The sequence below is a fragment of the Rhyacophila brunnea genome, unplaced genomic scaffold (assembly GCF_057557595.1).
Source record: "Rhyacophila brunnea isolate RB1 unplaced genomic scaffold, BYU_Rbru_1.0 scaffold_4, whole genome shotgun sequence".
NCBI classification, from domain to species: domain Eukaryota; kingdom Metazoa; phylum Arthropoda; class Insecta; order Trichoptera; family Rhyacophilidae; genus Rhyacophila; species Rhyacophila brunnea.
This window is the reverse complement of record NW_028233068.1, coordinates 52250201-52265613: the sequence shown is the minus strand read 5'-3', so window position 1 is coordinate 52265613 and position 15413 is coordinate 52250201. Positions and strand designations below refer to the sequence as shown.

General features: G+C 30.7%; 1 protein-coding gene across 6 annotated transcripts in view; it reads right to left on the bottom strand.

Annotated features, from left to right (window-relative positions):
• The window catches only part of Gat (sodium- and chloride-dependent GABA transporter), a 40557-nt gene extending 34411 nt beyond the window's left edge, over positions 1 to 6146 (bottom strand). Inside the window, exons 1-2 of one of the 6 annotated variants that reach the window (XM_085953697.1) lie at positions 5981 to 6146; positions 5096 to 5274 (exon numbers count right to left, since the gene is read on the bottom strand). The gene's annotated coding sequence lies outside the window, so the exon portion shown is untranslated. Of the gene's footprint in view, positions 1 to 5095; positions 5275 to 5847; positions 5935 to 5980 lie in introns of those variants that run through there. The other 5 variants (XM_085953701.1, XM_085953696.1, XM_085953700.1 and 2 more) reach the window with 5 other exon arrangements.
• Between the last annotated feature and the right edge of the window lie 9267 nt (positions 6147 to 15413).

Here is a 15413-nt window from a genome sequence, read left to right as displayed (position 1 = left end):
TAATATTATTTAAATGAGGCTTGGTTGATAATCAAAATATCCAGAGTCAAAGAACTATCATTATCTTGTTCAATATTATGCAAGTTCCTTATAGACATTTTTAACGATGAAGAAATGATGGTCAATTATCTATCAGGAAATAAACTTGTACTTAATTTGCTTGAGATGTTTCTTGAACTGTTCACGACTATTTTTAAGCTATGTATTATTATTTTTTGGTAAAAAATCTGATTCCCACTGCACATTTATCATTTATAAAGCAATTTGTTTCAACAAATGTGTATGTGGAAAACTACCCTTCTGCCAGGGAAGACGTTTTTTGGTATGTATTTATTTAATCTACGTTTAATTAATGTTTGTGTGTTTGAAACATACGGTAGGCAGTCATTATACGTAAATATACTGTTTCTTGACTGGTTTAGACATCTGTGATTAGTTATGTGATGTCAAATCGGGAAAGGCAGTTAGAAAAAATATAACAAAAAACAAACCTTTCCTACAAGGATTTTTTAACGCTCACTATTAATTCAAGTGATTCAAACGTTTCACTGGAAAACTAACCTTTTTCAGGTTTTTTATTTTATCATTATAATAAAAAAGTACTTGAAATTAATCCTGATATAAGACCTTAAACAAAAAATCAAGGACTACTATAAATATTCAAACCGTGACAGGAAACTGTAAACTTCGATCGTAGTTTTAGTTCTTGCTTTTAATTAGAATGCAATACGGTAAATTGTTAGTAGAAAATGATGATTGTGCTATATTGAAATAAATGGTAATAATTTTACTGAGATATGCAATCATTTATTGCGAACAGACTAACGCGTTTCATTCGAAGATAATCACAAACTAGTACTACCATAGTAATTCGCAATTGAGTGCAATAGTTCGTATTAATATATTCCACTTACGTGAGAGTGAATTTAGGTGGATGTTGTTTTATAAGTTTTTAAGATAGGGACTATCAAAGTTCACTCTGTGTGCTTCCATCTACTTTTATTTTTGTTATCTTATTACTTATTGTATTATTAACTCACATTTCCCTGTATTTTTATTTTAAAAATTGTTAACACTTATTTTATGTCATGTCGTGAACGCTTTAATTTTATAATTTGTTATGTTCATTATATGTAAAATAAATAAATTTAAATTTGAATAATATAGTCGGTTTTGCTACAAACAGTATTTCAAACTAAAATGTGATACTTACATTTAATATTATATTTAAAAATGATAAAGTTTATATTTTATTTAAACATCGAACTCTACTATACTGTTAAGAGTCGGTCAACATTTAATTAATTTATATATTTCCGGAATACTGTGGAACTTAGACTCATACTTTTGGAAAAAAATATTTCTAATTGAATTTTCTTCCTTTCATTTCCGTCTCCAATATTTATGGCTCATTTTAGAGTTAATCATTCTTAATGAGATAATGTGGTAAAGTGTAGTATTCAGTCATACTATGAATAAGAAAGCTGCTCTGAGAGATGTGTGTATTGAAAAATGTTGGGGTTAGCGAAAGCTGTGCTTGCATTCATATACCTACATGTTTCTATATTATCCCTTGTCTCGGTAATAAATCCGAAACGTCGAGAGAAGAAATGATGATAATTCTCAGTGAAAATATTTAATAATAATAATATTAAACTATGGATTGTAATATTTTTTCAAAATACACGTAGTTAAACGCTTGTGAAATAAAATAAATTCGATTAAAACTCATAAGAATGCATTGAAACAAATAATTTGTTAGTTCCACATATAAGTTTATTTTTTGGATTAATTTTGACTGACGTCTCGGAATTTACATGCCGTGTCAAAGGATAACAGTTAAGTGAGTGATTACCTCGTACTTCGTTTAGTCATAATTCATATGCAAAATAATCAAAGCAACAGATATACAATGGCGCAGGCGATTTTTTTTTACCAACGCGGAGTCTATTCCGAAAAGTTGTATTAGTCACATTCGTCCCTTAGTTGTGTGCTCTGTTAAAATGTGCCGCCCGAAGTACGCATTGGAAATTTACTGTTTTTATTAATTATTAGATAATTGTCCATTTTGAAAAAAATCACATTAAAAATATATTCTATTAATTATTGTCTAAACTTTGGATACACGAGTTATATAAGCATACTTCCATATTGTTCGCTTTGTTGTAGGTACTTGAAAAGTTAACGTGAAAATTTTAAAAGCTTCCACACAAAAAAATGAGCAGTGCGTAGTAGGTGGTGATATTCAATAATGACAACTGATAATTCATTATTAATCGAACATACATAATTTTGAATGTGACAAATTATAACTAATGGTTTTTTTATTATTCACTGAAGCGCTTTCCATATTTACGTTCAATAATTAGAATGTTACATTCTTAAATCTTGCGAAATATTCGTTGAATAAAAAAATTATAGCAAGTTCAAGTAAGTTACAACAAAAAATCTTGGAATGATCTGTGACGTCGATTAGTAATTAAAGTACTACCTAATTTGATTTAAAATAAAAAAAGCCGATCGCCAATAGTAGTTCAATTTGGAAAGCACTTCAGTGAATATTAAATAAACCATTATTTAAAATTTGTCGCAATTAAGTATGGCGCCTTTAGCATAGCGGTCTATGTACGCGGGCGCGATACCCGAGAGATTCAGGTTCGATCCTGCGGAGTGTCTTACTTTTTTAAAGATTTTTCTATTGGTTATTATATTCTTAAATATTGTGAATTATTCGTTGAATAAAAAAATAGTTAATTATTTATTATTAATTATTCCTGCGTTCTTTGTTGCTATATAAATGCCTCTCCCACCGAAAACCCTCGCTACTTCAATAATAATAATTGAGGGAATTATCTAACCCGAAATTTAAAAATACTGTAGAGTTTTGTAATAGGCCACGTTAAGGTTAAATCTTGTGATTACCTGATACCAAAATAGTTTCAAGTTGTACTTTTTTGGATTATTTATTAGGTATTACCTATTCGAATTGTCGCGGAACCCCGGTTGTGGATCATTGTTGGGCAGTGAAAAAGGGTGCAATCAAAAAGTATATTTTGGTGAACAGTTTACAGTAAGTACGTGACTTAGAGTGGGTCCGTTCAACAACAATTGGTCTCTAGTAATACTAAAAATAATAATAACATCCAATATTGTATGCCATTCGTTAAATACCTCACGCAGAGATGGTAAATTAGATAAGTGGATTTGATCCAATGATGCATTGACTTCAAAATGCACTTAGCATTGTTTGCAGAAGTCTACTTTATTAAACGTTATAACAATTACGTTTAACTGTTAGTAAAAACTATTAAAGACTTGTAGTTAAAATAGGTCTATTTATGCTGAAAAAAGAATTTGAGATTAAAAAACAGGGTTATTTTTATAGAAATAATATCAATTTCTTCGGTGAATTACAAAATTATAAAATTAAAATATTGGTTTGAGTTCAAGTCCCGTCGGAAGACGTATTTTTTTCAAAGATTTTTTCTAGTGGATGAGGTGTTTTCAAATTATGTATAGTCAAACATTGTGAATTAGTCGTTGAATAAAATAAATAGTTTATTAAATTATTAACAAGTGCAATTACGTTATAATTAAAATTTGCAGTAATCCCGACGACGGTTAGTAATTAGTCCACTTAATTGATACACAATTACTTAAAACATAAACGCTGATAGCGAAGATTAACGCAATTTGATACGTATTTCAATATGTAAAAACTACTAGTTAATTTATCGCAGTTAGATAGGATGCCTATGCTTAATTGGTAATGCACATTGGCGCGAATCCAGTGGATACAACTTTAAGTCCCGTTGGGCGTCGTATCTTTTTTCAAATATTTTTTCTAGTTGGTTTGGTGTAATCAAATTATATATATTTTATTGTTGGTTTAACGATACATTTTTATAACATTGAAAAATGGCCGCAAAAACCAAAAAAGAAATAAGTATATGCACCGAAAAGCAGTAGAAAGAGCTAGGGGAAGCGTTAATCTGGAGAAATGGATTGATATCGGCTGATGATTATTTTTAAACATACTTTTAGTTGAATGGGTACATAGTACAAGTACAAGTAAGTTTTTGTTTTATTTTACTTAATCTAAACTAATTGATTTTTGATTCACATAAGACATATTGCTTTATTTATTTCAAATATTTATGTTCTACACACAAAAAAAAATTACAATAGAAAGCAAATTCTAAATGTTCTAAAGAGTTACAAAGTATTATAAAATATTATATAGGTACAATCCTCTTTCATATATTTGGATTATTCAAAAACAAAATATACCTAACAAGCGTATATACAAAAATTGTAGGAAAAAACTCTATTACTCTCAAATGAAAAGCTAGAATATTTTAAAATAAGGATACAACTTGAAATACTTTATAGAGAAACATCTACGAACTAAATATACTGAATTATGCAATAACAATTATAGATCACATTTAAAATAATAACAGATAGTAAAACTATGCAATTAAATAATAAACATTTCAGTAGTCAAAAAATCATATTTATTTGAGGAGGTTTCAAACAAAGCGCGTATTGTATATTAAAATAAAATATATATTTCTAATGAAAGAAGAAATAGTTTATAGCCAATTGTTGTAAAAAATTACTTTATATCTACATATTAGTATTATATTAGAAGAAAGTGTTTTAGAAGTTGAGTTAGAATAAACAAAGTATAGAAAGCAGTGCATTATTAAAATGTACCAAACTTCATCTGTTCATGTCTATAGTTAGTTCCATTTTTTTGCACCATAAACTAAAAAAACATTTAAAATATAGTGATGGAAGCGCACAATAAGGATTCTATGAATATCATAGATGGCAATTATCTTACGTTTTGAAAGAAATACAAGTGAAAGACCGATTTTTTAGACTATGCCTCCATATAGTTTTGCAGATATGTGACCATATATATCCAGAAAGGAAAACATTAATTTGAAAAGGTTCTTACCTATTAATTGGCATATTAATACAGTACAAAGAGATAGCTAGAGATATATTGAGGATATTTGAAGAACACGAAAATGAAAGTGACGATATTTAGTTATCGGACTTGACGATGGTTTTGGGTTTAACTTACGTTTCTAGCGTCCCTTTTCCTTGAGCACAATTCCTTGAAAAACTTTACCAAATGCGCACTATTAGTAAAATTTGTCAGTCACTACAAAAATCCATCGTTTTTTTAACAAAACGATTAATTTCCATTAGTTTCACTTAAAAAAAAACAATGTCTCTACGAACAATAGTTTGTTTTATAGACTGTAAAAAAGGTTTCGTTTAAAATACTTCACACAAAGCACTCCCAACATTGTTTTCATCGATTGGCAATTTTCAACAATATTGCATATATTATTTGATTGAACATCATAAAACTTCTTAACACAATTTTCACGGCTATTTTGATTAATAAAATATTTTCTTTATCTTTTAAAATTATATATTTTTTTGAATGCGTGTAATATTATAGTTATGTTCGAGCAAGAATCAAATTACTGTTGATAGTACAGTGAGTACAGTCGAGTTAACAAATAGAATTATTTTTCTACAATATAATGGTATCCTATTAAAAAATACCTATTAGCAACTAGAATTATATTATTTTAAAATGATATGGTTTGCTGTACTCTTTATATTGTAAAATAATAATGTTTTATGCAATTGACCATTACTGTTCTAATTTTTCAAATTTAGAATCATTTCAACCACAGAATAATATAACTTCCGTAGATATGTAATTGTTATTGTAGATTTAAAAAAGGAATGGAAGCTATTCCATAGAAATAACGTAATGTGTGATTTTATAGAGGTGCAACTATTTATAAAAATACTGACTATTTTATAATAATAAAAACCTCTTCTATAATAGAGGCTATATTGAGTATGTTTTAGTGATTAAATTAAAAAAATATTTGAAATCGCAGTTTGAAAATCGCCCATCGCGTTGAGAACAATAAACTGTACTAACTAAATTATTGTATACCACCGAACCGTGTTCACTTTTCACAAGCAGAAACCGTCAAAAAAATTCAAAAATATTTTTTTTACTGAGATCGCGTCCGCACGTGCGATCAGGACGGAGGCAGCCGTGGTAAAGGATCACAGATGCGCTTTGAGCTGTCGTGTTCGGAAAAGCTGACTGCCAACTGATTCCTCCTGCGGCCATATTGCCTGGATGGACGCGCGTCACCATTTTCAAATTTAGAACACGTTTCGAATTGGTTCAGCATCCACTTAAGCACGCCCATATTACGATACCATATTATAAAATAATGAACATAACTAAAACGAAGAGTTTAAAACTTCGTCACATTCATGGTAATGTGCACAAAGATATTAAAACACTATGCCCGAAGTAGATGGCAGAAGATCGCATTTAAAAATACCGATTTTTGTAAAATCAATTATTTTTTTGCAGTAAAAAACTAAAATTGTTAACATAATATTAAGGCACACTACATATTATTAATATTATACTGACATTAATTTCTTCTGTTAACTGTCAATTCATGGTGAAACTGCATTGTATTATCTGATTAAGTATTTGTTTAATTAAATAAAAAACAATTTTATTGTACTTATTCCACTTTTTTAATTAAATTTTGGACCAGTTTCGTCCTCCTTAAAGGGGCATTATCAATAGTTGATAATGATAGATTAGCAGTGTTTCGCACTAGTAATCCATCATCTGCCAGTTCCCAGCTGAACAATAAAATTTTTCAGTTTCAATTATCACATTTATATAATATGTATTAGTACTATCGACCGAGGGCAGGTTACTTGATGGAATTTGAAATAAAAATATAATATATTTTAGTGTGTATTTTCCATTGGTGAGTGCGCACAATGCCTGAAGATGCCGAAAGGCGAAACATGGGTGTCAAAAAATGGCTCAAATAGAATAGTACAACCATTAGAACATATATAATATGTAATGTAAATATTCTCTCTAACCCTTTCTATTTCAAACGAATGTGTAATAACTAACCTTCACAATTTATGTATTTTACATTATTTGAACATCCTTCTACACACTCATTTTTGTCAGAAATAGTCATAATAATTATAATATGTATTAAATTCAACATGTATGTATATCAATAGTGAGTACATGATAATATTTGAATTATACATAGTTATTATAGTGGCAACCGTACAAATTAAAAATAATTTGATTGTGGAGAATTAAAAGATCAACATTAAACGATGTATTATACTCGGTAACACGTAATAATTAATTATTAATTATCGTAAACACATACATAAATGTTTATAATAATTTTTTAACGTGTTGTCATTATGATTCTGATTACCAACGAGAGATGGCAGCGCCGGATAGTCTACAAGAAACGGGCATGGCGATGTCTAATGTCAAAATTTCTACAGCGTAGCTTTGACGTAGACCCTAAATAATACGCCGTAGAGCTCATAATAAACAATTCATTCCCGACCAAATGTATACATATTGATGTATTAATAATTTGATTTATATTTGAGATTCTATATGTGATAATTTAACGTGATATGCGATGAAAATATGTCTGTTTTGACCTAGTTTTGTAAGAAATATATAATTTGTCTGTAGGCGCCAATACGTCTGCTAGGATTCGAGCATCAGGTGGTTCGAAAATTACGTGGGAATGGTAAATATAGTTGTGTATGAAGAAACAAAGTTTTATAAACACTAACGTGTTCACTATTTAGCCACGTTTAATACAATATTTATGTTTAAAGACCTCTTTAAATAGATAATTTTACTTATAATATCACTATTGAAACATATGTGACATTAGTTGTATAATTAAAGATCTTTTTAAATTGAAAATCTACCGTAAAGTTATGATTTCTGTTATTGAAATTAAAATGAAAATTTAAATTTTCCTTGTCGAAATGTAGCATATGGATGTATGCAGAGAATAAGTACAGTAATAAACGTTTTACGAGCACTTATTGTTAACCATTTTCTCACTAGTTTTCAATTTTAATTTAAAGTAGACGTAAAAAAAAGTTAAAAGTTATTTTTTTAAATAGTTAATATCATTATAATCGTCTTATCGCTTACAAATCGATCTATTAGTTAGTTAAAATAATAACCATTAATAAGGCAAAATTATTTTCAAGTAGATTTACCGTATTGATACTACCAACAAAACATATATGCCGAAAACTGAATGATGTGTTATTATTTTAAATTCAATATAATAGAATATGTTTAATATATTAAGAATATTAACTTTATAATACTGTTATGTTGACATATTTATTGAAATTATTAAATACAACAGAAATGCATGCACACCCTTATGCTATCTGCATGAATAACACGAGACGCACTCAGATAAACATAACAAAAAAACCATAATACGAAATGAATATTTTATAATAACGTTGTTTATGATAATATTAATAATACACACACATATACAAATAGTTAGATTGAAAGATAATAAATAAACAGACCTTTTAAGATTTCCGGAAACAGCGAAACAAATCTGTACGAACAGGTCCTTCGTTTGTAAACATAGACCCATTCCAGTAGGCCGAGGGGGTTTTCCAGGACGATGGAATGGACTCGCCCCCACTTCGGGTTTTTCCGGAGCGCGTCGGTAATGCGAAGTATCCCGAATATATATTCGCACAATATTTTCGCGAGGACTCGCGTGTTTCCCTCCCAGGAATTGACGGGATAATTTAACATGCATAATGCCAGGTATTATTATGTGCCTCAGTTTGTTTCATAAAATGTTAGCTAGATACGTATGTGAAACATATTATGTCATAATGCTAATTGAATCGATATTTTATGGCGAGCTAAATATGAAACGACATAATAGGGTTTGTAAACATTTCAATACATTAATATGTTTTCATCTCTGTGATGGATGACATATCTGAAAGGCAATTAGTTGGGTAGATGAGTATGTTTATTTTATTGGTTGAATTGAAGTCTACTGCTTGTACTGTATTGTCAGAATCACTACAGTATTGTTAGAACGTCCATCTCTGTCGCGGGTTCGAATCATATATCTGTCAAATTCACTTGTTGTTTTGTGACAGTTTTAATTATTCTGCGTTTGCTTTGTCAGAGTTCCAAAAACTTAATAATGTAAGGTTTTTAAATATAAAACAAAATGGCAGCCCAACTATATTACTATATTTATGATACTTTTCGGTGATTTATCACACAGTTAAATTTTTATAAGCAGATTTTCAAACCTGTCATATAATATGAACATATAAGACACGAAACAGGTTCGTACGTCGATCTGTATGAAAATTAATTGAATGTAAGGTACTGTTCGGTTATCAGGAATACAGCGGAAAACACATTTTGAAAATAGCCGATAAACTGGATTACTTTTTAGGGTAACCTAACCTAACCTAACCTAACCCAACCTAACCTAACCTAAACTAACCCAAACTAACAAATAATCCAGTATATCGGGTATTTTCAAAATGTCTTTTCCGCTGTATGCCTGATAACCGAACAGTACCGAATGTAATAATGAAAATTGTGTGCAAACAGATATTTAATTGATCTATTTATTCAAAAAATCATCGTTTATTTGGTGATTACTTTAATTAAAATTTATAAAATGTCACTTGGCATTAAAATGTCAATTTTGGTTGAAGTAATCAAAATACAAAATTTTATATTAGACATTATTTAATATCTAATACCTAAGAATTTATAGAAATCAACAAAAATATTAACAGCAATAACACGTTAATGAATAATATGCTAAATCCTAATTGTTCCACACTTTTTTCTCTCAATTGTATATTAGAAATTTTATAAGCTCTCCTTTTCATACTTAGTTATTTTTTAATCCTCATGTCCTACCATTGGTCAAAATATAATATTAAAAAAATACGTGAACACTAATAAATATTTTCACAAAATATGTAATGAATGATCTATAACTTTTAAAACTCACTAAAAGCATGCAAATATGTTTAGAAACAAAACTCACAGAAGCCAATTAATTAAATTGATATAAAAAGTGTTTTGAATTATGACGTATTTTATTTTGTATAGATTTATTGAAACCAACCATGTTCTTTCATAAAGCCTAATTTTTTGAAATTGAAGCTAAAAAGGACTATTGGTGCATGTATGAAGGTAATCAGAATTGATCATGTGAAGAGAACTTTACGCTTATATAATGACATTTATTTGCCAATTATTTGCATGGCGTATGCCGACGGTGACTGAGCTGATAATACTAGACTTGGGCATTGTTATTTAGTTAAAAAAATGTTAAATGTTTGTAAAACTGGTGGTCGGCATCCACCAAGGGACGACAAACGTATCTGTATTTTCCAGATGTGTCCTGCAGACTTCAGCTGCGACAACTAAGACCAACACATTGGGTAAGCCAGTTACTGACCGACCATGGTGACTTCGCAACCAAGCTGCATGGTTTTCGCTTGATATGACATGGGCCGGAATGCACATGCGGGCACGATCATCAAGAACACGTTCTCTGGGACTGTCCATTGATGGGATCCGACCGAGCGGAGCTGCTTGCCAGGGTCCGTCCACACACGGGCCCAATTGGCCACGCCGACTTGATATCAACCAAGGCAACTTTGAGGCATTTGAAAAATTTGCTGCGTCATATGGAGGACGGAACAATTCCGATCCCTCCTTAGATTCATCACTTTCAACTCCTGACTCCTCTGTTTCGGAAGAGTTTCAGTACACGGGTATAGAGGACACTTCATGTCATTAAATGTAAATGACGGCTGAGCAAGTTAAGATTCTTTTTATTTTCTAAAACTCTTTCTTTAAGCACTAAGGTGCATGGTTGCTACATTAGTCCCGTGCAGCATCGCTTTGGGACAAGGAAGTGTGGCACTAAAATCTTTTCATTCTGACACGTTTATAGCGTCATGGAAGGCGGCCGTGCACAAACCGCGGCTGCATATACATGGTTAGAGATGGGGAAACTCAAATCATTGTTTATAACTCCAGTCAAGTAAGTACCTAATCACAATTCCATAAAAATGGCAGCCATTTTGTATATCAAAAAGTCGGAAAACCAACTGAGCGGTGTTAATATTTGTGAAGTTTTACCAACTTAATCATGCTTCATGCATTTGTTAAATAATTTAAAATGCCATAACAAAAATAATATACATATAATGCGTCTTCTATTAATTGTCAAAATTCTTTGATTGAAACGAACGATTAGTTGGATAATACAAATGATGGTATTTTTAAATTTTAAAATATAATAAGGTTTATAATAAGGTAAAATACCTAATAATAAACTAATTTTAAACATTGAATCGTGGAATTAACAGTGTTTGGAAATATATGCCTCATATAAAGCTTATGAAGAAGACGGAAGCATATTATGTTCTTCTGTATTCTAATTCAGGGTTTTAACATACTGTTGTCATCAATAGGTTTTTATAATAATATGTTACTTTCGTCTATGCTGTATATAATATATTTTTTCCCGTCGACTGAAAATCGATTGACGGTGGTTTTGTCAGTGATGGATGGCGTGTCTACGAAGTGGTCGAAAGTTCGGCAACCTATAATTATTGTTTCTCCCCAGAAAATTAAATACATTTCAGAAAGCTGCTCGCTATTTGAAAATGCTTGTACTTACATATACGGGCTGGTATCGATTTAATAAATAACGGTAAATTACCATGTTCGTCCTTAAATTCATTAGGGATGTACGATTAAAATCGATACTTTCGGAAATCGATATTTTGTGCCACTATTTAATCGATTTTATTTAATACGTTAGATGAGGGTTTCCCAAACTTTTTATGCAATGGACCACTTCGCAAATCCGGAAATTTCAACGGAACACTTAGCTTATTTTTTAGGTTGGGTAATTCCTTCTCGTAAGAATTAAAAAAAATGTTATTAAAACACATTATTTATTTAGTAATTATTCTTAAATATAAAACTATAAAAGAATATAAACATAAAAATATGAATAAATAAAGCACTTATGACTTTGATGATTTTGAGTCCTTGAATTGCATTTATCTTCTTGACATCAGGCACATAGTTAGTTGTTAAAGTGCATTCTAATATCTGGTGTGGCGTCGAGCCTGTTCCTGCACTTTGACTTCATTGCAGTATAAAAAGAAAATCCCGCTTCATAAATTCTTCTTCTTCTTCATCATCATCAATTAGATTGGTTTAGCTGTCACAGAAAATGGATTCCAAACCCAGGAATCATCCTTGCCAGTTTTCGGAATACATTGCAAAAGATTTGTTTTCAAGTTATGTATGTGTTCTAAAAATACTTTGGAAATTTCTTGGTCTACCTACTTTAAAATTAAATTTAATGAGAAAAGATGGTCCTCCGCCTGTAGCTAGATACTTAACGTCATATACATCAGTGGAGATTGATCATCACTCGCCTTTCAATATGAAGTAGATTCCTTACTTATTTTAGTTTTACTTATTTTACTTATACTTAGTAGAAGATCTTTAAATGTGTTGCAATGTATAAAACCTTTCCAGATTGTCGCGGAACACCTATTCAGGTTTGGCGAAACATAGTTTGGGAAAACTTGCGTTAGATAATCGAATTGAAATGATGTTGTATAAATTCCCTTCAAAGTGACCTTTTTAACATTTTCCCTATGTACTATATTTTTCTTCCTGTACCACCCCCTATCAAACTTTGGACATCATTGGAGTGATCATTCGTTCATTGTCGGTTACCCATAACACTTGAGTAGAGCTGCACTCGTACCAATCGTGGACGTTTGTATGTTTCTGATACTGTTTTATTTTTTGGATAATGAGTTGGGAATGCCGCACTTTTGACTTCTCACAATGTGGCCAAGATACCTACTGTAATTTTCTTCTTTTGATACTACACAAAAGTTATCGGTTCTTTCACATTCGTTTGAGAACATCAACAATTGCAAACCTGTCAGTCGAAGGAATTTTGAGTAACTGTCTCTACAGTCACATCTCAAAGGCCTCAACTCACTGACATATTTGCTAGTTTCGTATTCCTTGGGTATTATTGTCGTATTATTAAATAAGGTTTCAAATTTAGCTGATGAAAGGCTGACCATGTTCAATAAATGAGCTTGAATGAACCAGCTCACAAAGTTTTTAATGAGAAGCCGTCTGGGTGGAGAAATGTTGTGAGATCCAGAGTGCGGTGATTGGATCGAAAGGTCCAGGATGCATCTCTCCATACCATGTTGTGCTACTCTAAGTTTCTGAATCTTTCCCAAATGGATTCCGTGAGGATAGCTACTTTTAGTAATAAATGATTTTTGCTACAGAATTGAAGAAAGATAGTTTTAAAACATACGTAATGCCGTGTCCACATTGGCAACAAGTTGCTGACAACCTCATTAAATTTCACGATAATTACCATAAATTATATGACCATAAATCATTTTAATCGAAATTTAATGAGGTTGCCAGCAACTTGTTGCCAATGTGGACACCGCTTTTAACTGTACTAGACAAATTGGTCCAGGTTATTAATTTTAATAAAAGTCGATCATTCCAGTCATGATAATTAAAAACTATATGTAAAGATATATGGTAATTACAACTCCTCTTGAACTACAGGTAGAGTTGTTTCGTATGTTTACGTTAAAATTAGGTATATCATGCCGATATATATAAATAAATCATGCATGTTTATCACTCCCAGAAAAAGACGGAAATATTTTAAATGAATAGATAAAGTTGCAACTTACGAGCTCAGTTTTGAGAAAAAATTTCTTGTGTCAAAACTTGAATTTAAACAGTTCGTTGCGAAAGAAAAAAAACGCTTATGGCATATTTTATATTATACTACGTTAAAGTATTTAAAATGTGAAGTAATGTCAAATAAATATAAATACAGTTATCTGTTATATATTCAAATATAAAATGGTTCTGTGACTACATTAAATTTGAGAAATGCTGCTCTAACAAATAATTATTGTTAACATATTAATTAATCATAATATATAATATATTGTACATACTAACGTAAGACAAGTATTAGTTAATACTTAATATAACCGATTGGGACACGTCAAACTGTGTAACAAAATTACAACGTTGAATTTGTGATGCAAGCATAATTATAGTCATGTGCGTGAACTTTTGATATTAATTGTATTTCCTGTTAATATTTTGCAAAACTCCGTATAAAAAGATAACATATTGGTAATAATACGTAAGTAAATGAATGGTAGGTACTAAGTTTTGGTTGTGCATTTCAGTCATCATTTAATTTTTCATTCATTAATATTTGAATCAGAGAACTCAGACATAATGGGAACTGAAATACCTAACGGATGTAGAGTAACAGGCAACCGATATTGATTGTGGAAGAATATGGGATAAACTTAAACACGTGTCAAGAATATGTCATTGTAAGTCCTTCGTTCTGACAACTGCTCTCGGTTTATGCACTGACGCTCATTCAATATTGGTGTATTTGAAAGTTGCAACACACACTATTGCACGTATATAACGTGTGGTTCATTTTCGTAGGACAACCACATATTCAAAACCCTGCGTCAAAATGTAGGGATTCTATTTATTAATATGCTCTGTGATTTGAATTAATCATATCTGGCGTGTTCTTTCCTCCTATTCTATCACTTTTTATAAAGAAACGGAACTATTTTATTATATAATAACATACCCCAAACAAGCTTACCTTATTTACACACCAGTTTTAAGCATAACATATATAAAGTTGTTGAAGGAGGCTCGTAGAGAATGTGGAGTGGACGCTCATTCAATATTGATGTATTTGAAGGTAGCAACACACACTATTGCACGTCTATAATGGTGTTTCATTTTCGTAGGATACTTATAACCTGTAGGGGTACTTATAACCTATCGGAATTCTATTTATTAATATGTTCTGTGATTTGAATTCATGATATCTGGCATATTCTTTTCCCCTATTCTATCACTTTTTATAAAGAAACGGAACTATTTTATTGTATGATAATATACCCTAAACAAACCTATCTTATTTATACACGTTTTAAGCGTAACATATGTAAAGTTGTTGTAGGAAGCTCGAGGAAGTTTGTGCAGTGATGAGTCTACGATGGCTGGCAATAAATTAATATATGTCTGTAGATAGGTACCTGGTACCAGTGGCGAAGGGTGGAGGTATAAGATCCGCCTTAAATGGTGCACACTAAACTTTCAGTTAGGCATACGTATTTGTTTTCATTGAAATAATACTGCAATTTACAGATGGTGTTGGTTAGTTTTTAAAATTCATTTAAGCCTTGCGAAAACCAAGGCATAATAGATAATAGTAAAAAATACTCATATATGTATAAAATACGAGCTATCATTATGTAATTAAATCATACATAACTTTGGATATTTTATAGATAGAATAATATTATTTATCTATTAGTATTATAAGTTTGGT